At 44.3% G+C, this 27,326-nt stretch overlaps 1 protein-coding gene across 4 annotated transcripts in view; it reads left to right on the top strand.

Moving 5' to 3' along the window:
• TSPAN18 (tetraspanin 18) overlaps positions 1–27,326 on the top strand; it is a 125,207-nt gene that overhangs the window by 12,899 nt on the left and 84,982 nt on the right. The window contains exon 1 of one of the 4 annotated variants that reach the window (XM_005154190.4): positions 7,136–7,157. The exons of 2 other annotated variants lie outside the window; for them this stretch is intronic. The gene's annotated coding sequence lies outside the window, so the exon portion shown is untranslated. Of the gene's footprint in view, positions 1–7,135; positions 7,158–10,936; positions 10,958–27,326 lie in introns of those variants that run through there. One more of the 4 variants, XM_031053562.2, reaches the window with a different exon arrangement.

Raw genomic sequence — 27,326 nt, forward strand, 5'->3', positions numbered from 1 at the left:
TTCATAGCACCTAGCCAAATATTGCTCCTAGAAAGGATACCTTGGGTTAAGTCATGGGGAGGGAATGTTTCCTGTATTATAGGAAGAATTTTCCCAGCTAAATAGATGGCTTGCTTTGCTGTTCTCTTGGAGCCAAATGTCCCATATAGCCCAGTGATACTCTATTAAGGCCTCGTCTTCTGGCCGTGTTAGTTGTGTATTTACCTTATTTAGGTAGAACACCTTTTTCCCTATAAATGAAGCTCAGTTTGTGGGTTGTTTTGTGGTGGGCTTTGTTTCATTTTTCTGGGGGAAGGGTTGTTTGCTTGTTTCTCATAGAGAAACAAAGATCTGAGCTTTTGGGGAGACTGAAGAAGGGGAATTCTTACCTCAGCCAAAATAGTCCATTCTTCACGGTTGGGTTATGCAACTAGAATGTGGGAGACTACAGATCATAGCCCTGGGATCTGAACCTCCTTTTCCCACATCACACTCACTGCCACTCTTGCCTCTTCTGAATGCTAACTTTTGACCTGTTAAACTTCCTCAGAACTGCATACGGGTTTATAACAAGCATTTTCCTTTGAACAGACTGGCTTTTTCAGGCCTTTTACCCCCGGGAAAGTGTTTGTGGAGAGGATATAATCAGGCCTAATAGTCCTTAACAAGTGCTTGAGTCCTGCCATTTGGTGATGGATGCAGTCCTGAAGCATTTGCCTCTTCTCACTGCAGTAATACTCCTAATGAAAGCCACCATGAGATGGCTGCTTTCTCCACCCTGAGGCATTCCTGGGTGCTTCCTTGAGAAAGTGAGTTGCTTTGGAGCTGTTAAAAAGGCACATGCTGTATAACACACCCTGACTTCCCAGGTGTGGAGCTGCTCAGTGTTAATGCCAATCGCGCAGCTCAAAATCACAGCTTTGCTCTTGAGATTGTAATAGTGTTAAAAAATTCAGCCTTAATCTCAATGAGAGCTCGAGTCCCTGAGCTTGTGTTGAAGCAGGGTCAAGGTTTTTAATTCGCTGGCTCTTCAGAGATGCTGAGAACCTTCAGTGGAAGCTGAAATGAGAGGAGGCTGCTCAGTGTTTTGGAAGGAAAACAGTGTGTGCATGTGTTGAGCTGTGATGTACAGAAGCCAGGATCTCTAGGGGCGTTGCAGTATCGAAGATGATGCCCCTGTAGTTGTTTCTTAATTAAACCCCAGACACTTTACATGGCTTCTTTTGAACTTCAGGACTCTGCTTTTCCTGAGCATATTTGACACTTCCAGCCTGGAAACTCCTTGGAGCTTTCTGTTAAGGTATTAAGGGGAAGAAAACCAGTTGGTTGCCTCAAGCTGAGGAGGAAATGCTAGACCTGAAGGATTATCTCAGTGCAATGAATTTTAAAGACTTTTTGCTATACATTTGTGGAAAGCTATCAAAATGCTAATAGTTCTGCTGTCTTTTTAACCCTTTCAACATATGGAACTTTTGGAAGGGAGGTGAGAATGTCTTATTTAACTGCAAAGTCGAGTCAGAAATTAAGTTTCAAGCAGCTTTTCATCCATTAGCCACAACTTCTCCCAGTGATGAGGAAGAACGATGTACCCATCACTTGAACACACCAATTCTGTATGCTCAGTTGAGCATAATTAATGCTCAGTCTGCTTGTGGGGTGTAGGTCTGGTATTCCCTGCATCTAACACTCTACAGGAATGGCTATAGCAAGGACTGATGAGCTCCCTCCGTCTCACCTTCACAAAAAGTGAAGTTGGAACCAGGTTGCTGTGTCTGGATGACTTCTGCAGCCCCTTTTTGGGGTGACTTGGGGTGTAGGATGGAGGCTTGGGGCTTCCCTACTCTATTTTTGGGATGCATACACTGCCTACAGTGTTGTGGATGCCTCTTGTATGAGAGGTCTATGTGGCTGGTTAAGCCTTCAAGGAGGCAAGCAGGCATCTTTCCCTGGGGATTCTCTCTATGTCTGCGAGGAACTTCTGTTCCATTTATTTAGTTTGTTGGCTGAGGTTTCTGACGTGTTAGGAATGTCTCATTCAACTCTGCAGAGATTGTGTTAACGTTTCGCTTTGGAGCTAGGTAAATACTTGGATTACTGGTGATATAAATAACTGAATTTGTGAGTGTTATTAAACCCACGAGACTCAGTCATTCCTTTAGCTGTCTCCTAACATATCTCAAGGCAATGGGTCTGTCTGTGCTTATCTTTTTAATCAGGTCTAGCCAGGCAATTTCAGCCCCCCAGGAGAGCCCAAATCACTGAGCTGCAGGGTTATCTTTGTCATTAAGGTTGTGGCTTTCAGGTTTCACTGTTTCAACATTTGGGTGGTTTAGGGTGTTATTTTAGGCATATTTACTGTTAAATATTAGCTGCCAGCTTACTTCCTATCTTCAAATCATCAGCGGTTTCCATTTTGCAGCTGAAGTATGGCTGCCAGCACATACCACCCTGAGGCAGGAGCAAGGGAGCAGGATAAAGAGGATTGCTGCAGGGATCTCGTTGGGGTTGGTACTAGGACACGAGATGAAGCAAAGTGAAGGGACTAGAAAGCAGTGAGAGATCGTGGAATAGGCTTTTCCTTTCTCATTCAGCATCATGAGTTGTTGCTTTGCTTGGGGCATCCTAAGTTACATCAGACAGGACACTGGGGAAATCAGTGTTAGGAAAACTGTTTTGACCTGGATTGTCTTACACGATACAAATATGTAGCAAATTTGCTATTTGAGATTGTGTATGTATATTTATATATTTGAGAGAAGGTACAGATATTCTCCTCCCTCCTTGTATTTTTCCCATCATGGCCAATTTACATCTGCTCACCAATCTCATTTATACTTAAAGGCTGTTTTCAGTGGACTCTTCTTTCTCATTCTTACCTTTCTCAATGGATGGCTTTAGTTATTGCAAACAATACCTTTTAGTAAGAAATTATTGCCCCTGAAATGTTTGTGGCCTCTGGAAAAAAAAACTCTTTTTGCTGATTTAGTTACTTGTTTTCTTGTACAAAGTATATTTTGCTTAATCTTGAAGACTGAAGATCACATACATAAATACATGGCTCTTATCATGTCCACAGTTGTTTTGCAGATAAACTGGTTTGCAGTTTGTTTGCTCTTTACGTGTGTAAAGAGCTTGAAGTGCATTCTTCTAACACAACCCCTTCTTCCGTGCTTAAAGATGGAATTGGCAGAGGCAAAAGTAGGATTTACAGAGGAATTTATGTCCATGACATATCAGCCTCACTTCAGTGGTGAAGTATGCAGTTAATCGCTGCAGATTAAATACTAAACACAAATGCAAAACAAAATCCTCTACTTTTTCTGAAGAAACATGCCATTTAGGGTAGGGCTTTTGGATGAGCCTGTGAAGCAGGTTGTTGGCCTGGATACACTTGCATGATGTGTGGAGGGTGTTTATTGACAGTGGATGGGTCATGTTCTTTGACAGAAAGCAGTGCAGGTGCTTGTTTTATTTAGGGTTGCCTTGGGAGAGTCATTCCTGTGTGGAATAGAATAGGAAACTCAGGCTTCTTTCTTTTATTTTTGTAATTACCTGCATAATTTAAAAGCCCTAATTCTCCTTTCTATTGACTGAATGAGGAAAGAAGGGGTGCTGAAATGCTGGTTGTCAGAAAGCACTGTCTAAAGCTTGCAAGGCCACATCTGTTGGCCTTGTTTGTATGTACTCGTATGTGTTTCTAAGGTGAGAAGGGTAGTAGGAGATGCAGCCCATGATAGTAAACAAGGAAAGTTCCCTGTTTGCTCAGACTAGACTTATGTGCTCTCCTGCTGGAGAAATAGAGGTTTGGCATATTGGGGTTGTTATGCCCTGAGAGATTTCAATCTTCATTGTGGCAGTAATTATTTCAACCAAGAAGCTTCACAGTTCCAGATTCCCAAGACTGAAGACACCTTGCCCCAGGTTATGCACCAGCAGGTTGGGTAGGTCACATTCTGGGAAAGGGCAGGTGTTTGGTTCAAACAACGACTTGAAGTTAGGCATAAAGGGTATATGAACCTGTCTCCAGGTGCTCAGTCAAATTACAAGCTGGTGGATGAGCTGTGGTTGGGTCCATGTGTGGTCTTAGCCCATGGCAAATAAAAGGTTCAGCAACATAGCTGCTAAACTGAATTATCTCACATCAGCTGCAGGGGATGAACACATAGTGAGCTACCACAACTCACTTGATGTACAGCCTACTGTTACTCCAGTAGTCCATATTCTTACTGGGGTCTCCACTTGAGTGTCCTGGTGACCCAGCAACAGGTAATAGCCAGCTGCTAGGGGAAGGAAGATTCAGTTGTGCCTCCTATTAGAGAATATTGCCTCTAAGTCTCACAACATTTGTAGCGTGTGGAGTTCAGGCTGCTGAGTTTGGGGTTGATGGAAAGAGAGTTTTTCAGCAACCTGCTTAAAAAGACATGTATTTTTGCCTTTTCCAGCAGTTGTTGACTCCCTTGCCAGTAGGGAGGTCCTGTTCCCTCTAACAGGCACAGATGCCAAAGACATTTTTGTTCTCTTGGGAATGTGCTTCCTGAAAGGTTCCTTTCATCTGCAGTGAATTCTTGTGCTTTAAACACAGGAAACATTACTGGGTGTTTTTCCAGATATCTTTGAGAACTCTTTTTTTTTAACTGAGTTAAAATTGTCCCATCTGATAGCAGATCAAGCAGCAGTGTCTTCATCTTCATTTGCTTTGTCTATAGGTTCTGTACCATTCCTAGGTACTGAATGACTTGGCCTTGACCAAGGCTTGGCATCCTGGAGCCATACACACCTCTAGGAGATGGGAACAAGGGCTTGCTCAGAGGAAATGTTGAATCATTTGCCTCCCACCAAACTTGTCTTGACAGAGTGAACATGCCCATGGTGATGGACAGAGCTTTTGGCAGTCCGAGTGGTTATCATCGGAGTGCTTTGGTGTTGGTGATGGAATTCTGGCAGCACTACTGCAGCATTATGGGGTCAGGGTCACAGATGCTTCTATGTTCTTGTGATTTGGCTACACATCCTGTTTTCTTCCACGCCAGGGCTGAAATCTCCTGTTATTGGCTGCTAAAAGCTTGTAGGCTGGAAACTATCCCATTCCCATCATCTTCCAGCAATCATTCCAGCTTGGCCCCCTTTTTCCCCTGCTCCAGTCTTTCTCTTTTATTGGGATTTTCTGGAAACCAAGGTCAGAATGTGTTTCTTAAACATACATGAGGTTTAGCATCTGTTCTTTGTGACACAGACCATTGCACATGGAAGAATACATGTGCAAGTTCATGCGCAGCCAGCTTTCACTGCACAATGAACATGTAGTTAAATGGGAATTAGAATTAATACTGGATTTAAGGTTCTCATAGCTGGCTGGTAATAACCTAATCTCCTCAAGGGCTGCAGGCAGGCTGGCAGCATTCAGCTCAAGGCCGTTGTTGTTTGCAAAACCTAAAAGAAATTGAATTTTGATACTAAGAACGCTTTAATCAGAGCCTTTCAGAGTAGTATATGCTCTCCCAATCCCTATCTCAAACACAGCCTTTTAATTTCTCCAGCGTATGACAGTCACCCAGGCTTCTAGCTCTGATGGGCATTTGACAGTAATATCTTTTCATTTCCTTCTGTAGGAGCTTAGGGATTCTGATTGATTTTGAGAAATGTATAAATTGCATTCCACAAGCTGATATACCAAAGTCTCTGCATAGGCAGAGTGAGACGTGTCCATGAAGGGCAGCAAGCACTCCTCGCTTTGAAGTGTTCAGAATGCTAAATGTCCTTCAGGTAAGAAGGCTCAAGAGGCGATGGGAGTGTGCAGCTCCTTGGTGTGATGTGGTCAGTGCAGTCCAGCCTGGTTTGATTGATGCTGTGGTAGGGATGACTGATGAGAAATGCGTTGGTGAGTCTGTACAGGTTATAAAATGAATCACTGCAGCTCATATTAAAGCCCATGTTGCAAGGCAACGTGTTTTAAGATGAACTGATCTTGCTTCTCCTGTTTACTGTGGCTGCAATGTAATTTTCTGTGTGCCTGGTCTCTACTGAAAGTCAGGCATTCAGTTATCTAAATAACTTGTGTCTTCAATTAAACCTCAATGATGGTAGAGCTTGTGCAAGCTTAGTCCTGCACTCCCAAACAGGACTTTTACTTTTGATTCCTTGCTTCCAGCCTTCTCTTGGATAGCAGTTTTGATAGGTTCTGGCCAAACTTTGAGAGCTGGCAATTGCAGAATGCTTTTCCATCTGCATTCACTGCTAGTGGTGCCTGGCAAAGTGACGTGTGCTTACTGTGTCCAATTTTCATTTGTCTTAAACCTATAGCCCATCTTCTGCAGAAGGTATCAAAGGTTTCTTATAGTATGATGATATATGCCACTGTCAGTCAAAGTCTCTCTTTGAGCCACCGAGGCTGGAAGGAGCAGAGGCTTATCAACTATATTTGAGTGGAAAGCTTGTCCTGATGCTGTTGCTACAGTTCAATATCCACCTTGCCAGAAAGAAAATGGCTTGTCTGCAGAGGTGATGAAGAAGCGCCTTTATCTAGACCTGAATGCACTCAATCAATTTGGTTTTTTAAAAGCCTACTTATTCAGCCCTCACCTTGATAGATTTCCTTGGGTTGTTATTTCTGCTGCTGCTGTATTAGTCCTCCTCATTAAAGTTGCCTTTCCTCTCACTGTTGCCTTATGCAGACCCTGTTATCAAATAATCCTGTTAATCTCCTCAGATAATCTTTAAAACACTTAGCTTCAAGCAGGACATTTTTTCTCAGGTATGAAGTTTCTTTGCATACCTGAAGTCACCTGGCTCTCAGCATGTGCCATTGAGAAGCACTCTGAAGTTTTGCCTTCCCGAGGCCCTACATGATGACTTGATTCAGACTTGAAAGATGGTGACTTAATTGATTATTGCAAATGTCTCTGCCCCCATTGTTCTCAGAGAACAAGAGAGTATCAGAAACATTAGGTCAATTGGAATTCAGATCTCTGCAGGGGCTTGCAAGTCCCTTAAAGCACAGGTTTGCAGAAGGCAGGTTAATGGGAATGTTTCTGGTTTGCTTTGTGTTGTGTTTTAAAAGCCACAAGCCAAGCAAATCTTTGGTCTTTCAGCTCCATTTCTTCTTCTCTTCCACGGAGATTAATGGTAAGGAAAACTGGATAGAGAGGGAACCCAGAGGAGTCTGGCACCCAGCAGCAAAGGTTGGTAGAGAGATGCATGAACTGTATTAGTACCAGGTTTGGTTTGGTTAGTGAAAAGCATCCAGCTTTCCTGACACCAGGAGACCTTAGACCTCTGCAGGAGCCAAACAGCGTGGTTGAAGGCATGCAGCAATTCATGGAAGTGCCTTGTAAGCACCTTAAAACTATTGCTTTGTTCAGTATTGGGACTGGTTGTAGGGTTTGGTCTGGTGTGTGGTGGGAGGTGACAAAGACTGCTTAGAACAACACTCTATGATGAGACAGTTATGAAGCTCAGTTTTGTCTAAGCCTGTAAAAATGCAGAAGAACATGCATTAATGCTATTGCTCACCAGTTGCAGCCTCGAGGAAGCAGACAGGGAGCTATTGAACCCCTCTGAACAGAATTAGGGGTGAGGGGAATATCTGTGTAACTTCACCTTGTGTTAGTCGTAGAAGTAACTTGGAGAAGAACAAGCACAGTGATAGTGATTTAGAAACAAACAACAACCAAACCAACCAAGAAACAAACCAACAAAACCCTCTCAGACATCAGCAGGATGTGTCTACCCCATACTTCAAGAGGACTCAAGTTCTTATGCTGGCTGGTTTGAACTGAGCAACTATTAGGTGTGAAAGAAGTGGCATGTTGACCTAGGCATTAGCCACTACTTGTATCCTTACACTTAGGTTAAGCACTCTTTGAAGTCAAGGAATTTTTGATGGTTGGCTTGGCTAAAGACTTGGCACTATAAGAAAAATCCTGTTCTCTGTCTCTTGTAATAGCTGGTAGAGATGCATGGGTGTGAGTACGCTGCTGTCTTGCTCAGGTGCCTTAGAGAGCCCAGAGTGATGGACAATGTGTCTTATGAATGCTCAGTGGAGATTTCTTATTCTTTCTTCAACTGAGTCAACTCTGTGCACAGCAATGAGTCCTTCACATGCACCAAGGAAGTTGTGGCTGCCCCATCCCTGGCAGTGTTTAAGGCCAGGTTGGATGGGGCTTGGAGCAACTTGCTCTAGTGTGAGGTGTCCCTGTCCATGGCAGGGGGTTGGAACTGGATGAGCTTTAGGTCCTTTCCCACCCAAACCATCCTATGATTCTATGCTTTGAAGCTGTAGCTGCGAGCTAACTCTACTCAAAGCAGATCCAACAGATGATGCTGTGCTCTTCAAAGCATTTCCTGTGTTCCCTATGGAAGTTCAGGCAGCACAGCTCCACCAACACTTTTTCTCTCAAGATTTCCCAACTGTGTCCAGGAATGCACAGCCCTGTGCTCTGCTGTGTCCTGCCCAGCTCCCTGTCCTGTTGAATGTGGTGGGATGATCTGTAAACACTGCTGTGTGTCCTGATGGTAAACGCATGCAAGCTGCTTGCGCAGCGTTACTCATTTATACCCCTTGCAAGCTCAGCTGCTGCTTTATCACTGCTGATAAGCGGGTGTGTGAGCCCAGGCAGAGCCCTCAGCCAGAACTGAAGGCAAGGCAGGAGTCCCACGTGCATAGTTTGGGGGCAGCTCGGTTTCTTTCCTGATAAGCCTGTGCCTCTTGCGGCAGTGCAGCGTGCGCTCCTTTTAAACTGTAATCATAATCCTCTTTGCAGCCAGCGCTGCTATCCCCACAGGAAGCATTAGCAATATCACAAAGTGTGGAGACTTCATTGTTTTCCCTTAATCTGCAAAGGGAGCTGAGACAAGACAGAGGAAACTTTAACCTATTCCGTGCCTCGGTGGTAAATAATTAGGTTTTAACAGAGTGGGAGAATGGGGGAAGCTTCTTAGTTAAGATAAAGTGAGTGCAAGGCTCATGGGCTTATCTTGCTCTGTGGAATTCGGGAAAGGACGTGTCCTTGAATTCGCCTGTCTGGCTGGTGTGCCCTGGTTTTGTGTTTAGGAGGAATGAGTCTAAAAGAGCTGCCCTAAGTGATTGCTGGGTATAAGGCACCTCTTGCCAGGAAACGTGGTAGTTATGTTTCTGTTTAAGGTCCTTGAACATTTAAGGTCCTTGAACAAAAGGCTGTGGATGCTTAATAACATGCCAATATGGGTGGGTGGGATATGGAGAAGGTTAATAGGGCTGACTAACCAAGGACAGAAACACCGAGGACAAGGTGGCAATAGAGGGAAGCAGAGCAGGAAAAGCAACCCCTTTCTGCCATGTTAAAGTTAACTAAGTCAACACTGACTATTCTGGGGTACATGTAAGCTGTGTCTGCTGAATCATAGAGTCATAGAATGGCTTGGGTTGGAAAGCACCTTAAGGTCGTCCAGTTCCAATCACCCTATGATGGGCAGGGATGCCTCACACTAGACCATGTCACCCAGTGTGACTCTAAGGTGTGTTGGTGGCCAAGTCCACGTGCTGTGTAAGTGCTGCCTAGACCCCAACCCATCATGAGGGTGGACTTGCTTTGGGTGTTTGTGGGTGGGAATTCTCTTTGGGTCAATGCTTTACAATCACAAACTTCTCTTTGCAAGCAGCCTACTGTTAAAATCTTTCTTGTCACACCTACAAAAGGGGAAGCAGAAGTGGAACTGAAGTGGAGGTGTCCTGGCTTAGCACAGTGGGGCACAAATTCGATGCACATATTTGCCATGGTGAGCAGTCCGCGTGCACGTGTGGAAGTCCTTTAATCCAAAGCATGACAAGAGCAGTGGAGCAAAACAAAAGCCTCTCAAAAATAGCATGAGATAAGGATCTGGAGAATTTGCTTTTTATTTCTCTCAAGAGTCCCTGGAGACTTCTTTTAAGGGAAGAAATGCAGCTTCCAAGGTTGAGCTGCCTTTTTTCCCCCCTCTTTTTCCCCAGACTTCAAAGGCAATCAGCTGAGAGCTTCTTAGGAATGTTACATCTGTTCAGAGCAAACGTGGCTCTGAGGGAAGGAGCTTTTCCCTCTTCCAAAGTGCCTGAAGTTTGTACACCAATATCCTTGAGAGTGTGGTAAACAAGACACAACCTCAGTGGGGATGGATGGTGCACAGCAGGGAAGGGGGAGAGCCAGCAAGTGGGAGCAGTTGTCTGCAGAGGCATTTAGTTGAAACTCAAGTTTCATTTTCCTCCTTACTTAATAGAAAAGCTTTTGATGTCTGGGCCTTTAAATAAGAATTGATTTGGAAGTTGGAACTTGAGCAAATGGGCTGAAATGGGAACTCCAAACGCTGCCTGCTCCTCGAGCTCTTAGCTTGCGTTAGCTTTGTACCTGCTGACACATCGTCTTCTTATTAAATAGCTTGTCCTTTTGCTTTCAATTTGTACCAAACAGTGAAATCGAACAGTTTTGCTTTCCAGCTTCTAACTACTCCTTCTCTGACTGATCCAAAGCCCCTTCGTTGCCAGCAGGCTTTGGATCAGGCACTGCAAGCAGGTGGGTTTAGGGGTTGGAGCTGGTTTAACACTGCTCTGCCTATACTAGGTGGGAATTCATAGCAGATTTTGATGACAGCTGATGTGTGGCATTGCTGAGGATGTTTGGAAATCCTCCCCAATGTAGGACTTGGGGACAGGATCAGGTCTCAGACAGGGGTTGTGCATAACTGCCTCTTCACATCTCCAAAGTGTAACTGAACTGCGAATGGTTTTCACACCAATTATTTCCCTCTTGCTTTTGAATAGAACTGGGAAGGGGGGGGGGTGTTTATCCCATTTCCCTGGTGCAGCTGAAACTCAGAGCATCCAGCTTGTGCTGAAGCTGTTGTTTCCCTCTGCACGTTTCCCATAAGGAAGCCAAGGAGTATGAGATTTGTGATTCAGTGTGTGGCTTTGTCACATGCAGGCTCAGGCTGAAGATGATAGAAATCTTGGTGCTGCCTCACTTGAAGTTGGGTAAGTGTGCTTCGTTTATTGCTTTTGTGGGTTTTTCTTTTAAACAAGGCTTCTTAAATGAAGAAGAGCAATATTTAAGCTTCTGAGTAAATAAGCAGAGAACCCTGGCTTCATCTTGACTAATCTGTTTAACCTTCATCAAACCAAATATTTACTCGAGGCATTAAATATCCAGGCAGTGTCATTCTGATGCTAAAATTCACGCACTGAGAATGCTGTAGATTGACTAATCCTGCAGAATTCCAGAAATCCCTGTCTGTATAAATAAACTTCTTATATGAAGGATTATAACTACATAAATGTGGTGAATTCAGATCAGTGAGGCAGAGGTATAGCAGCTGGTCTTCTTCTTGCACTGCTTGCTGATGTATTTTTATAAGGATATTCTTCTTAGTCTAAATAGATGTGTAAAGATAAGTGCAAATATTGAAGCACGGTGCTGTCAAATCGTGCAGGAGGAGAGTTTACCTCTTTGCCTCTTTCTAGCAACTTTTCCTCTATCAGTTTTCCAATTGCCATCAGCTCGATTTACCCAGGCTGTTGAGATTGTTCTTTCGGGGCACGGCATTCCTGGTGAAGCTGGGGTTTGTAGGTCTTTGTCAAAACCTGTTTGTAGAAGTTTGGCATAAGAAACCTCCTAAGCAGTTTGGCTTCTGTCCTGTTACTGTATTATTTATCCTGTCTTTGTGAGATTTAAATGCTGATTTACTTGGGATCCTTATCTCAGTGAAGTTCTGTTATTACCCCTTCATGGTGCCCTATCTGTCACTGGACATTGTTCCAAGAAGTGAAGGCTGTAAGCACACAGGGGAAAGGGGTTAGTTGGGCTATTGTAAAGGCAACAACCAAAAAGACTGGGATCAAGTTAGAGAAGTAAAATCAAAAGTGTGTGAGGACTTTCCAACAGCATTGTTCATAAGGTTCATGGGAAGCTAATGTGTGCTCTGCTATCCTAGACTCCAAAAATGAAGTAGGAAGAACAGCAGGATGGAGTTGCTTCCTATCAACAGGAATCATAATCATTGTTTTCTGCTTATAAGATTCTCTGAAGCAGTACAATACTACTCTTTGAGTAGCTAGAGGGGGACTACAAGAAGTCTGGAGTGGGACTTTTTACAAGGGCCTGTAGGGACAGGACAAGGGGAATGGCTTTAACCTGCCAGGGGGGAATTTTGGATTAGATATTAGGAAGAAATTCTTCACTATGAGTGGGATGCAGAGGTGCTGGCACAGGGTGCCCAGAGAAGCTGTGGCTGCCCCATCCCTGGCAGTGTTCTAGGCCAGGTTGGACACAGGGGCTTGGAGCAGCTGCTCCAGTGGAAGGTGTCCCTGCCCATGAAAGGGGTTGGAACGGGATAAGGGTTAAAGTCCCTTCCAACCCAAACCATTCTATGAAAACTAGAAGGAAGAAGTTGCCTGGCTGCTGTGTTGTCAGGAAGATGTCTAGCCCTGAATCTGTGGTGTTCTAACACAACATTCTCCCTGCTTGAAAGGGATCACAAAGGGAAGAATTGCACCTCACTGTACTTGACAACATGCTTCTTAGGGAAAATCCTTCTCCGTCCCATGCTGGGTTGCTCAGTCCTTTTAACACTGTATCTGGTAAAGAATAACTGCAGCTAGACAGCTAATCTCATTTCTGTCCTCTGATAAGATTGTTATCAGAGTAATTGTCTGTTTGCTCCCTTTCCTTAGCCTAATCAGAGTGGACTCTGCCAGTACCTCCTGGGGCAGAGGAATCTGGATGTTGATTGCTCTCAAAAGAAAGAGAAAATCCTCAGTGTATATTTAACGTAAACTTCAGTTTTGTTAGATGTTCACAGGGAAAATCGACTGGGAATAACTTGCTCAGGCTTGTCCTGCGCGTTTCACAGTCATATATTGGTTCTGGTTTGCAATCTAAGTTCAGGCAGGCAAGTTCATGTAGTGCATGCTGTGGTGAGGCTTTCAAAAGATAGTGCTATGCACCGGTGGAACTGGTACTTTCCCAAGCCCTGGGATAGAGCAAGTTCATGTCTGCAGAGAATGCATCTTCTTAGATGCTGGGGTTCCAGCCAGCAAATAATTCTGAACAATTAGTGCCTTTTCCCTTATTTCAAAGCAAATTATGGGGGTGGGTGGATTTTGCTGGTAGGTATAAAGGACACTGAAAGATACTGCTTTTTCATCTATCCTTCAAGTTGGGACTAGAGCTTTCCTCTTGATGTGTTTACCTGAGGAAGTGTATGTACTGTTTGGTTTCTTTCTAGTGGTGAGGAAAACATAGTAATGCAGCACTCCAGAGAAATATAGAAATGCTGTGTGCTCCTCATGTGATATGGGTGAGAAAGACACAGAGGTACCATGGACTGCTATGGGAGCTGCTAAAGCAGGGTTGTATGGTTAGAATAGAATCATAGAATCAACTAGGTTGGAAAAGATCTTTAAGATCACCAAGTCCAACCTTTACTCCAATATAAGATAAGGAGGTCTGTGCTAAAATCACAGTTGCTAGTAGCTGATTTAGTAGATGTGATTTCCGGTCTGGGTTACCTTCTCCCAGCTCCAACAGCAAAACATGATCCTGCCCTTAGTGGTGTTTCTGCTGTAGAGATGTTGTCTGGCTCTATCAGACCTGAATCCCTTGATACCTTAATGAAGCTCTATAGCTTTCAAGTGCTATCTAAAGCAAACTTAAAGGGTAAGGGCATACCGCTGAAGAGAGTGCTCATAGCTGCTGAACTTGCATGCCTCCTATGTGAGAACCACTGAGACTGTCTGATTCAATCAGGCTTAAAAGGTGTTGACTGAAGTGGGTCCTTTCAGGCACATGTAAAAGTCATCTTGGGGACCTTGAAATGGGGATGGCCACAGCTGCTTCTAGCCTAATGTGGCTTGGCGTGCTTAGTGGGGATATTCTCTACAACTTTCATTGCATAGTTTGCTGCTTCCCGCTCCATTAGGCTTCAAATCACTAATTGCAGTGGTAGCTTCATGGCTGTAGTGTCCCTTTTAGAAGGGACCATAACCACTTTATATTTGCTGGATGACTTAGCTGATGTTCTCTGGTTTACAAGGAGAGAAACAGAACTGCAGAAAGGGGGGGGGGGGGGGGGGAAGAAATATAAAGAGATGTAAAAGCTGATTTTTTTACCCTTGACTATACTGCATTGAGGCAATGCCGGGGAGTGTTTAGGAAAGTGCTTCTGGAACTGGAAGTAATACAGCTGCATCACAGTGATTAGTAAACAGAGCCTTAAACAGGCAGAATGAAGTGTCCAGAGTGCTGCAGTGGTGCTGGAGCAACTCCACTCTGGAGCCAGGCTGAGAGAGCCAGCGTGGTTCAGCCTGGAGAAGAGAGGACTCCTTAAGGGGAGACCTTAGAGCAGCTCCAGTGCCTAAAGGGGCTGCAGGAAACCTGGAGAGGGGCTTGGGACAAGGGCCTGTAGGGACAGGACAAGGGGAATGGCTTGAACCTGCCCGAGAGCTGAGCTCTTAGGCAGAAGCTCTTCCCTGTGAGGGTGCTGAGGCGCTGACACAGGGTGCCCAGAGAAGCTGTGGCTGCCCCATCCCTGGCAGTGTTCAAGGCCAGGATGGACACAGGGGCTTGGAGCAGCTGCTCCAGTGGAAGGTGTCCCTGCCTGTGGCAGGGGGTGGAAATGGATGAGATTTAATGTCCTTCCAACACAAACCTCTCTGTGATTCCATGATTGGATATGTGGCTTCATGTGGCTTTTGTTGTGGTTATGGTTTGCGTTTTTTTCACTTGAAGTGTGTTTTTGGCAGACTTTGGCCCTTTAACGGGCTCTCATGCTATCAGGCCCCCCAGCTATGTATACATAAAATGTGCTTTGTTGTCTGGATTACAGTTTGGTGTTCACTTTCGCTGCGAGCAATTCATATTCCAGAATCTTGTCTCCAGCTGTTCTTTTTCTGTAATGGCACTGAATCCTGTGTTGTGATTTACTTTGCTGCTTCTGCTGGCGTAGCACTTGGGAACCATCCTGATCCACTGTGTCACTCCCCATTGTTGGGGTGTTGATGGTGAGGTTGTACATTAAGGAGCTGTTGGCTGATTGATGAGCAGCATGTTCTTGGAGGCTGGAGCAGATATTTGGGGGGGGGGGGCTAATGAGCTATAGCCTCTGCCTGCTCCCATTTCCCAGTGTTAGCCCCATGCAGTGCCTGCAGCAGAAAATACAACCATGTGCCTGTTCCTTTACATCATTCAGCTTATTGCTGCATCTGCTGTATTTAATGCTACATTCAAGTCTGTCACCCATGGTACTCCTTATTCAGTGCATAATAACTATTTTGAAGCCATAACTTAAATCATAGAATCCCAGACTGGTTTGGTTTGGAAGGGACCTTAAAGCTCATCCAGTTCCAATCTCCTGCCATAGGCAGGGATACTTTCCTCTACAGCAGCTTGCTCCAAGCCATGTCCCACCTGGCCTTGAACACTGCCAGGGATGGGGCAGCCACAGCTTCTCTGGGCACCCTGTGTCACCGCACTCATAGTGAAGAATCATTCAATTCTTAACAATACGTTCTGGCATATAAGTATTACTTGCATATTGCAGATGATGAAACGTAGACTCATAGAATCATAGAATAGTTTGTTTTGGAAAGCACCTTAAGATCATCCATTTCCAACCTACCTGCCATGGGTAGGTACACCTCACATTAAACTATGCCAACCAAGGCTCTGTCCAACCTGGCCTTGAACACTGCCAGGGATGTAGCATTCACGAAAGTCCTAAACCTTGGAAATTCCTATTAATATATATGCATAAAAATATTTGATTGCATTTGGAGAGAAGGTGGTAATAACAACCCAACAATACACCTAAAGAACAGGACAACCAGGATGTGTCATGGTTGATGTTCTAGTCCCTTCATGCTATACCATGGACTGACCCACTGGTTTACAGAAGGTTGAGTCACAGCTACTCCTTAGGAAAATTAACAGGTAGGTTTTTGATCCTTAAAGATGGTTGTCTTGGTCTAATCTGACTGTTCCCTGATGAGGGGCAGGGGGAGGCCTACCTTGCATATTTATGGAAGTTCACTATTAAACCAAATGCTAGCAAAGCAAGTGTAGCATGAACATATCTCAAGTTTCTATTATTGGTTCTGCCAGCTACCATAAAAACCTTTTCTAGGCACTATTAGCAAGTGAAGAGCAGAGATGTCAGAGAGCTTTCAGGCCAAGGTAGTCAGCCTGGTCTTGCAGGAGTACATGGCATGGTCGAGGTGTTCTGTGTTTGAGCTGATCTAAGGACAGGTTTCTCCCTTGCCTTTTCTGTCTGCATTGCCTTTGTTTAGTAGCAGTTGGAGATGTTGGGATAATTCAGTGTTCTCTATAAAGCAGTCCTACTCAGCCACAGGAATGGCCATGCATTGGGCAAACAGAGGTAACCAGCCTTGCTATATAATAGTTTTAAGAGCTAGTATTGTGGAAGGTTTGTAATGGAGGCCAATAACACAGATTGATGCTGTCCCAGCTTTATGAATTTGACATGCTGAACTAGAAGTGCCCTGAGAACATTTCAGTAAGGACTCTGGCCAGGAGATCATTACTCCAGCTCTCATTTCAGCTCTCGCTGCCTTTGAGATCTGTACCTGAACAAGGACTTTGGTCACCCCCTTCAATAACAAAAATTGACAGCTAGTTTCCCGAGGGCTTTTTGCTTCATATTTGCCGCTGCTTCCCATCATTAACAACAGTGAAGTGGCGTGGGGTGAAAATCAGGTCTAATTTGGGAGCTTGATTGCCTGTGTAATAAGCTTCTATGTTATTCTTTGGCAGGAGAAACAGCTAATATAAATTTTTTGCTGCCACTTCTGCATGGGCCATGTAACACCATCCAAGTTAATCCCACAAAATTACGTTCCATTATAAATCTCTCTTCACAGATGAAGTGGGCGCAATTAGGCAGAGAGGTCCAGAACCATTATAGCAAACACGAAAGAAGCTCTGAAGGACAAAAGCAGGCTGCCTGTGCATCACAAAGTGATGTATGTAGCATATTGCCAGTCACCTCCAGAAGACAGAAGCTCCTTGGCCACAGTGAGATTGTTTGGCAGTGACAATATGTTCTGTGTTGTCCGAGTTCAAGTTCTACCTTTTTGTGAGTACAAGGTGTAGGATCTTAGGAGTAATTTGAGGTTATTTATGTCACTTCTCCCTCATTTCTTTTCTTCCAAGTACACACAGAATATTTAATGTTGTTATTCCTGCCTGAGCCTTGGGAAATCAGAGAAGATCATCAAGACCCTGGTAATAGGCTGACAAAATCCCCAGCATATTTAATTAGAGATTATTCTTTTGATGTTTAGGTTGATTTTGATGCTTGCTTTTGATGCTCTTGTTCAGCATATAGAAGGTTACCCAACTTCCCTGCTTTCATGAATGTCAAAGACCCTCAAGGTTTAAATGTACTACTGTGGTTAAATTGCTTTAATTTCTTTTAAAGTTTAATGTTGAATTCTTTTTGGCTATGGAAAATGGAACTGCCACCCCAGCTGTAACACTCTGACTATGCAGGGCAGGGCTGTACAATGACTGACTTCCTACACCTCATTTAGAAACCCAGCTTATAACTGATGCCTGCTGAAAGTTCGTTCCTGCCTCTTTCTGGATGAGCATGATAGCAAGTGACTTAGGTCCTGGGATTTTTTGCCTTAGTTTCTTTGGAATGCCGAGCAAATGCTATCAAGTCAACATTGAGAATGACACAGGCTATGCAGAGAAGTGAAAAGTTTGTTCCAACCCAATGAATAGGGAGATTCTCCTATTAGAAGTGCCATTAAAGACATGATGTGTGGAGCTGCATATATTGAGGTTTATCTACCTGTTTCTGAGCATAAAGCTTTAATGACATTGAAAATCCATTTAGTCATCATTCAACTAAACTTTAGTCAGGTCAAACTATTTTGGTCAAGGATGGTGATTTTTGTTTTCTGTTCATTATCTGCAGTCTGAAAGGTTTTATTTTCAGAAACATTTATCTTGAATTTGATAGAATTCATTAAAGAAAATCTGCAAAACTTTCACATTAAATATATCTCTGCTTGCATAGCAGTCAAACGTGTGTTACAATCACAGGGATGGGGTGAACATGATGAGCTACATCCAGTTTTTATCATGAAAAGCTTGACATAGCAATATGGTTTGCTGTAAAAGGTCACTTTTTGTTCAGATCTGGCCTGTTAAGCAGAGAAGGGAAATATAAATGAGAGCGGCCTGCACAAAGGGTACAACTATTCTATGCATCAATCATTTGTTGCCTTGTTAAATTCACCTGTCCAAAGGGTAAATAGCTACCTGGTGTACTATTGGCTCTGTCATCTTCCATGACAAGAGGAGATGTGTGTTCTCCTCTGACTTGCACAACCTTCTGTGAGCTTGGGTATCCTTCAGGCTGCTGTGTTCTCAGAGCTGTGCAATGAATCATCACTTACTGCATGGAGCCCAACATATCTGATCCTTCTTGAGCATCCTGTGGCTGCTGACTGCAAAGGAGCCTTCTATACTCCTCTTGCAGTGTTGTGCCAAGTACCAGTGGGAGCTTACAGCACTTGATTACAGGCTGCATGTGTTGTTCTTCTCCAGTGTTCCTATGTTTTCTCAAAGTGTATTCTCCAAACATGCTAAAATGTCTAAGGAAGGGGTCAAAGTGCTTGCAATGTTGGAGTAAAACAGGGGTGAGGTCACCACCCACTTCTCACTATTGCCAATAATGAGTTATTGCATCATTTGTCAGCCACATGTGTGAAAAGGGTAGGGAAGCAAACGGAGGTTTTTGTGGATGATAGAATCCCCAACTGTGGCACTGAAGCATGGAGTGAAATGCAAACGAACAATGCATTGACGTCAGGCTGTCTTGATGTGACTGAGAGACGTTTTGTCTGGGAATACAAGAACTGGAATAAATCACTAACTGGGTCTTAACAGCCATGGTGGTTTTGGCCTCATTTCTGAACTTGGAGATAGACAAAGAATGCAACACAGCATCTAGTTTTCAAATGTGTGACCAACCACTAACAGGATCCTAACACGTGCTGGAGTCTACTGAGATAGAAGCCTTGACAAGCTCCAAAACAATGAATTACACTCAACAGCTGATGCTGGAATATGGGCCACACTTAACCACAGGAATGGTTTTCTCCTGCTGCTATACCAGAACAACTTCAGGCTGCTGTTTGGGGTGGCAGAGAGAATTCAGCTGCTTCGCACACCAGACAGCTTGAGCAGCGAATAGCAACCATGCACAGAATCCATCGTCTCTCGTGAGGGATGTGACTGGGAAGTAGCTGACTTCTGAAAACAAGCTCTCTGCAGATACTTCTTCCCACCCAACAACAAAGGTCTTGTTTGGGAATGCTTTTTGGCAGCAGTCCTGGTGACCCCCCTGGGAAACACACTGTGCATTTGACTTGCACTCACCAAAGGAAAGAGCGAAAGTAACACAGCTGTAGTGATTTACTACCAAGTTTTGAGGCTAATTGCCTCATATGTTTAATTAATAACTGACACATTCTGTCCCTCAAAGAGCTTGGAGAACTTCCATCTGGACCCCTAGTGATTACAGCCTGGAAGCCATCCCTGTAATTAAGGAGCAGGCTATAGGAGGCCTGTTCCCATTATGGGCAATTATTGTGCTTGCTACTTTTTCCCTCCTTTCTTATGAAAGGGCTGAGAAAAAAGGTCTCAGAGACTAATCTGACATAAAACCCTGACTGAAGAGGTGCTTTGTGCTACCCTGTGGCAGAGTGATGGGGTTATGTTTTGGTGCCAGCACTCTTTCTTTCAACAGGCTGCCAGGAGGCAGGTCCTCCAAACAGCAAAATGTGTCCTGCACCACGTTTGTTGGTCAATATTAATTGCCAATGCAAGAAGCAGAGTTTTGCCAAGAACTGGGCAACTGGATATTCCCACTCTTACTTCTCTATCTCTCCCAGCTTCAGACATTCACTAGGTTTGACTTGACAGCTGCTCATCTGCGAAGGATCCGGCTGGCTCGGAAGCCCTCGGAGCAGAGGATGCTGTGTCTTTAAGCCTTCCATACAGTGCTGAAATGTTATGACAGAGCATCTCACAGGGGGATGCGGTTTCCATGGCAACCCCACACTGTAAGATAAGCAAACTGGATCTCTATTTTTTTTCTTACCCTGAGAGGTTCAAGAGCAAGGAAAAGGAATGAGGCGATCTGTCAGCGGGCGAGACTTGAAAAGAGGAAACCATGTCCATTAATCCTGCAGCCCTGGCTGCTTTGTGTTTTAATTAGTGAGTGTTATTATGGCAGAGAGCACGGACGCCTCACCCTGTTGTGGGGTTTTGAGGGCTTTTTTGTTTGTTTCTCTCTTTGTATCTCCAATTAAAAAGAGAGGGGGAGGAAGGGGGAGAGAAGCTTTACTAAGGCGTTAAATGAAGGTCTGAAATAAAGAGCCTCAGGATCTCTGTTTCTAGAGCTTGTATCCCAAGCCAGGGATGAGAAGTGTAGCATGGCTCGTAGGAATGAATTTGCCATTCTCAAATTGAGTGTACAACTTAAATTTGTTTGTCTGTCTTGCCACTGATATTCAACAGAAATGGGAATCCACCATACCCTTGTGTCCTGCATACATATCCATGGCAGGGTTAAGTAAAGTAGGGGAGTTATGACTTTCTTTTGTCCTCCCAGCCTGCCTGGAGGCATTATGTGTTACAGAGCTATGCTACTTTCCCCTGCCATTGTTTTGGGGTAGTTGATACCTTAGGGATAAGCAGTTACTCTTATGTGAGAAATCCTCCACTACCCAAATCACAGAGTCCTGGACTGGTTTGGGTTGGAAGGGACCTTAAAGCTCATCCAGTTGCAACCCCTGCCATGGGCGGGGACACCTTCCACTAGAGCAGCTTGCTCCAAAACCCTGTGTCCAACCTGGCCTTGAACATTGCCAGGGATGGGGCAGCCACAGCTTCTCTGGGCACCCTGTGCCAGCGCCTCAGCACCCTCACAGGGAAGATCTTCTTCCTAATATCTGATCCAAATCTACCCCCTTTCAGTTTAAATGTCACCACTTGTGTGAATACTGAGAGAGTCAACAACATAATGACAAGGAGAGGGAATGCTTCAGCCTGTAGTGATAAGGCGAGTTCCCATCCAAGCTGAGATGGCATCTTAGTAATAAAAGATTCTCTTGGTAGCAGCTAGTGCACCAGCTGGGTAGGAAACTGTGCTGGTCTTGTAAATGTGCTGTGTGTAGGAGTTTATTATGGGAAATATTTTGACAACCTTTATTATTTTCAAACACTTTTATGTGTCACTAGAAAATTAAAGTAAATGTTAGCCCAACAGCAGCCCTGTCTGCGTAGTTTCCATGTCCATCCTTTCTGGAGTACTGCAGGGAATTAGAGCCTGCTGTAAATCTTCATGTGGAATGAGAAGTAAATGATTCTAATCCTTTGAGAAAGGAATATATCAAAGGTGTTCTTCACTATTTTTGGATAAGCAGCAGTGTATCAGCCTGTTTTTCAGGGATTGGTGCTTTCAAGGAATTCTCACAACCAGAGTTCCTCTGACTTTCCTGCCAATGTCTTCTTCAATGCCCTTCCACTGTGATTTATCTCTTTTGGGGTGTTGAGGTGTTTTCTGGTTGTTTCTCTTTTGTTTTCCTCTCCCGGTTAGGGTGCAAAGTCAAAATGCACTAATGGCATTTGCTCCTCTGCTAGTTTGAATGTTTTCCACAGTGCATGGGATGGAGAGCAAACTTTCTGTTTCAGCACTAGGTATAGGTGCTTTTTTAAGGGGGAAGGGAGGTATCTGTGTCCATTTCCCTCTCTAGCCTCTCACCCATTAAATACATTTGTTTGGTCTTATCTCTTTGCTCTGCCTTGCTCTGCCATTAGCTTTTCTGGGGATTTCACAATTCATGAGCCCAGGACATAGCATGGAGTTGCTATTCTCTATCTGGTACATAATAAAGGTTTGGGGTTTTCCTTTTCCCTGCAGTTTTTACTCCTGATATCCTCTCCTGTTTCTCTTCTGCCCATGCCAAAGCAGACATCAGTATACTGTATAAGCCAGGAGATAAATTTCATAGCTAAATACTGATATTCTGTGAAGAGCATTTTTAATTGTCACTCGAGTGATGGAAATGCATCAGTAGAAAGGTTTGAAAGTCAGCGGCATCAGCTGGAACAAGGCAATGCTTGTGCTAATGTACCTTACAGTGAAGAAGCTTAGGGCTTGCACTCTATAGTAGCTGTGCTTCCACATGCCTTTAATGCCAGTGACTCTGGGTATACTGCAAGAAATCTGACCAGCCAAGGGATAACTGATGGAAGACATCACTGATAACACATGTTCCTACGTGTGAGAGCTCTTCCATCAGGTTCAGCTTGGACAGCCTCCGTCTTATTCCACCCTTCTTTGCCCAGCCTGGTTTTGGGTTTAGCCATGCAACACTTGGTGGGATTTGGAAGCTTGCTTGTGGCAGGGAAGGGAAGAAGCCCAGAGAGGTGATTTATCCAAATAACTCAAGGAATCTGTGTGAAGACAGGCTTGAAGTAGGGTGTCTCACAAGACCCACTCTTTCTCACAAACCACTGGACTCTTCCTCTGCACTAAAGTAAACACCATTTACTAATGCAGATCAGTGAGAACTAAGTGTAGGAAAGGGAAACCCTGTGGTATTGAGGCATTGCATAGTACTTCAAAACTAGCTCTTGCAGAACACAGATCCCTCCTGTTCTGTTTGAGGCTGCTGTAGTTACAATTTCTTTCAAAGGAGCCCGAAGCTGCTCTTTAAGAGATCAGCAAAACACATTGCACATTGAAAAGAGCCAAACAGCCTCAGTCCTGGAAATTACTTCCTCCTATGGGTGCAATTCATGTAGCAGGAATGACAGTGAGCAAAGACTGAAGTCAGGGGCCAAACAAATGTTACACCTTGGGGGGGAAATCAGGGCTAAGAGAGTGGTGTTTAGCCACTTGTTGAGCAAAGTCATCAGATGCTGTAATTGACAATCAGCAGGGTTAATTTCTTTGGAGACTGCTCTCTATTCCTTCTTCCGGCTGTATGGATGAATGCAACACTTCGATGGGGATCAGCTTTGTTTAAAGTTTAGAGTTAGGCTGACTCCATGCCTGTGCTGTGGACCTGTTCAAATGAGTACAGAGGAGGCTACAAAGGTGCTCAGAGTGCTGGAGCATCTCTCCCATGAAGACAGGTCAAGAGAGAGTTTGGGTTGCTCAGTTTGGAAAAGAGAATGCTCCTTAAGGGGAGACCTTAGAGCAGTGTCCAGTGTAGTTCCTAAAGGATACTATAAGAAATCTGGAGAGGGACTTTTTACAAGGGCATGTAGTGACAGAAAAAGGGGGAATGGTGTTAACCTGCCCGAGAGGAGATTGAGAAGAGACATTAGGAAGAAATTCTTTACTATGAGGGTGCTGAGGCGCTGGCACAGGCTGCCCAGAGAAGCTGTGGCTGCCCCATCCCTGGCAGTGTTCAAGGCCAGGTTGGACACAGGGGCTTGGAGCAAGCTGCTCTAGTGGAAGGTGTCCCTGCCTGTGGCAGCAGGTTGGGACTGGATGAGCTTTAAGGTCCCTTCCAAACCAAACCAGTCTGGGATTCTATGAGTATTTGCCTATATTAGTAAACAGACCTGTCCTAGCACGAGAACCCTTCACACATCTGCTTCCTAACATGGAATTCTCAATTCACACCCCTCTGGGGCCTTCCTAATTTGCCTTGGCTTGAGCATCATTAAACCCTTGCACATTGCTTGGGTTTGTGGTCCCTTGAGGTACTGCCAGCTCTGAATCCTTGCCAAGCAAAATTAGTCCACCTGCTTCTCTAAGCATCCAGTCACTCCGGCCCAGCAGAGCTTTGTTTAAAGAACAGGAATCACTGTGGTGCCACACTGATTCCCAGCGAGCACAAGCGGTGTTCCCATCACAGGGTGAATTAGGGAATGAGGAAGCACCCAGGAGTAGCTGCATGCCTCATTTGGCTTGCTTTTCACAGGAGGGGGTGTTTAGTCTCTACCCTGGCCTTGTTGGTTAAAGTTGGTGCTCCGGAGCTTAGGGTGGAAGGGAGCAGCTGGGGAGTGTTAGGCTCTGCTCCAAAAAGGATTTGCAGAGGGCCAGTGTTCAACAGCTAAAGCTAGATGTTTGAACTGATTATTTGCTGACTCATCACTTTACGTGGTTTCTTTCCCACACCATTTTTAACCTCCATCCCTCTTCCCCAAAACAATGAATTACTTGTGCATCTGAATAGTTCATTCTTAGCTAATTCTTTTAGCCATTGCTGTTTCACACATATTACTCTTTTTCTTGGTCTGTCAGTTGTGCCCAGCACACAGGTGGTGGGTGAATTTCTGACCATGAAGCCATCAAAATACAAAGACTTCTAAATCAGCTGTCATCCATCCAGAATTCTCCTTCTCTCACCTGCTTGTGGCCAAACTTCCTTAAACAAACCCTTTAGGAAAAAAAGATACAGGCCATAAGGTCCTTAAGTTGGATCCAACTCCATCAGGTTAGATGGGGCTTGGAGCAACCTACTCTAGTGGAAGGTGTCCCTTCCTATGGCAGGGGGTTGGAACTGGATGAGCTTTGAGGTCCCTTCCAACCCAAACCATTCTGTGATTCTATGAAGCTCTTACCTTGTATTGTTCATCCTGAATTGAATCTCTGTATCTGCACGCACTAAGGAGCATGCTGCTTACTTAGCCTGGAAGTCATTCAGACTTAAAACTCACAGAGCTGTGCTGCTTCTAATAAAGAGCTGCCTCTGAGAGGCTCATCAGCAGGGCTACCCTATTACACAGGGACCAAGCATGTGGAGCTCAGTTGCATCATGCAGAGTCCAGTGGGCAGCTCTCTGTAATGTCTAGACTGTCCCTGTCCCTTAACATCACTGCAAAGAGAAAATAACCCATAAGACACCATGATCCTGGGGCTGTGAGCGAGAGCACAGTCTTGAATAAATTTCTTTCATTTATCTTTTGGGTTTAATTTGTTAGTTCAGCACAGCCCATATTGGTGCGTCCTGTTTATGCTCAGCTCTGTTGCAGACATCCAGTGTAATTCAAGAACACTGTAACTGTAAATGCTTGCAATAAGAACAATTTTCATCCTGTTGTCCACAGAGCAACCCTTGGGTCTGGAGTTTGCCAGTTTGCAGCAACTTCAAGGCTTTTTCTAGTCCACAGACTAGAAAGAAGAAATGACTTGGAGCTGTATTTATGTTCTACAAGTCCTAATAATAAAACTGTATTAATTCCTTTTGAATGTCTCCAAGTAATTTCCCCTAAAACTTCTCTGTCCAAAATCATTTGTTGAAGCATGTGTGAATGGATGTATGTTCTTTAACAAAATACTGAAGAAGTACTTTTGTGCTATGACAAGCCAGGACCACAAATTAAATTAGATGGAAAAAAACCCCAACCCCAGTTTTATATGTTTCATGACAGAAATGAAAGATGCTTTGGGAAAAAAAAGCCAACCAGAAAGAGGAGCCAATATTCCTTCTGGATAAGGCCTCAGCATGAAAACATGAACAGCAAATGATTTTATTATTGAAGTCATGTACATCAAAGCCGAGCTGACTGAGAAACTCCCTGGCCTAACCTACAGTTGTTGTCTTTGGTATTATTAAATGTCATGTGGTGATATGCAGCTAAGAGACCAGGATATTTTTCCCATCTAGAGTCTTATAAATCTAATGAAAATGGTCTTGGCTTCACAAACCCCTTGATCTTTGTGTTAAGCCTGTCTGACTTGAGTGAGCCCCAGACCTTCGGCTGCCCTCTGCCTCATGTCACTTGCATTCTTACACAGGGATGGTGCAGGCATCTTACACAGTGATGGAGGCACCAGCTGGAGTAGAAAATTACCTTGGGGACTTTGGCTTGTAGGTCAGAGGAACTATTCCACTTGATGTTATTTGTAGGGGGAAGAACCTTTCTTCAGAAAGAGCAGAAACCAAGTGTATGTCTCTATTCTCTTCTAACTTCCATTAAGACCATTAAGAAAGCTAACTTTCTGAAATGGAAGCTACGTATATATGTAGTTTTGGGAACTGATCGTGATTTCCCTGCTACAAAGACCTGTCTAGAACCAGAATGTAGAGAAATCCAGAGATCTTTCTTTTCACAATGAGTTCAACTTGAGCTTCTGTTTATGATGGGGTGAGGAAGGGAGCCTGCCCAGTTTCATGTGTGCTCATCGATTAAAATGCTCTAGTGCTCAGCTCTTCCCAGACCTCTAAAATCATTGTAAGTAATTGGGTTAAAGTCAGCATTTATCATACTTAGTTAGGCTAGATCTAATCGTTCTTGCCAGAATTGTTTGCTGAATTGCTTGGCATGTCTAACCTTATCGGTCCCGTTAACTTCTTATCCCCATTTGACAAATCTAATCTCTATCTTTCTCTCTGCAAGATGAGACACAACCATCCTTAGAGGCTTCTGTCACTTGCTGTGCAGCTAGCCCACAGGCATCCCAGAAACTTTCACAAGGATGCTTGCAGCTGCTAGAGAAGATGTGAAAGGGATTTAGGTTTAATGGGCATGGAAAGCAGGGTTTCTTGCCAGGATGCTTTGCTCATTTACTCAGCTTTATCTGTTGGAAAGACACGATTTTTTTCTGGTTTAAAAACAGAAAGTCTGCTAAAATTAGCAGATGTCAGCAGTCAGAGATTGCTACAGCAAGCCTAGGGCAAAGGGTAGATGTGGTGTTCTGTGCCTTTCGCAACTCACGCCGTGGTGTCTCGCTCGAGACGCTTTCCTCTAAGCTTATGAAACCACTTTTGGCTCTGGTTGCTTTCTGAGACTACAAGTGAGCCACTTTACAGGAAAACACTCTGAGTGTTGTGCCTGAGCTGCTCACTGGGGACCTGATTTTCCCCCTCCCTCATAAACCAGAAGTGACACCACCAAAGCAAGCAGTGTCACAGGGCAGTGAAACTCAAGTCAGCAAGCAGAAAATCCAGCTTATATTCCATATCATATTCTCACTTCAGGCTATTTTTGCTGAGAAAATCATAGAATGGTTTGATTTGGAAAGGACCTTCAGGTCATCCAGTTCCAACCCCCTGCCATGGGCAGGGACACCTCACACTAAACCATGGCACTCAAGACTCCATCCAACCTGGCCTTGAACACTGTTGCTCTTATGCAGAGGGAGGCAGGGGGGGAGATACTCTCTCTGGCCTTGCATGTCCATTCCTTTGGGGACTTCAGGGAGTTTGGAGGCACACACTGAAGAGCAGATGTCTGCCACAACTGGGAGAAGTTGGATCCTTCCGTGTGTCTGTGTGAATGACTTTACGTAAGTTATGTTTGATGTATAATACTGTCATTCACCACCCTACTTTCAGTGTGCTTGGCACT

This window comes from Melopsittacus undulatus, chromosome 4, assembly GCF_012275295.1.
Source record: "Melopsittacus undulatus isolate bMelUnd1 chromosome 4, bMelUnd1.mat.Z, whole genome shotgun sequence".
NCBI lineage: Eukaryota > Metazoa > Chordata > Aves > Psittaciformes > Psittaculidae > Melopsittacus > Melopsittacus undulatus.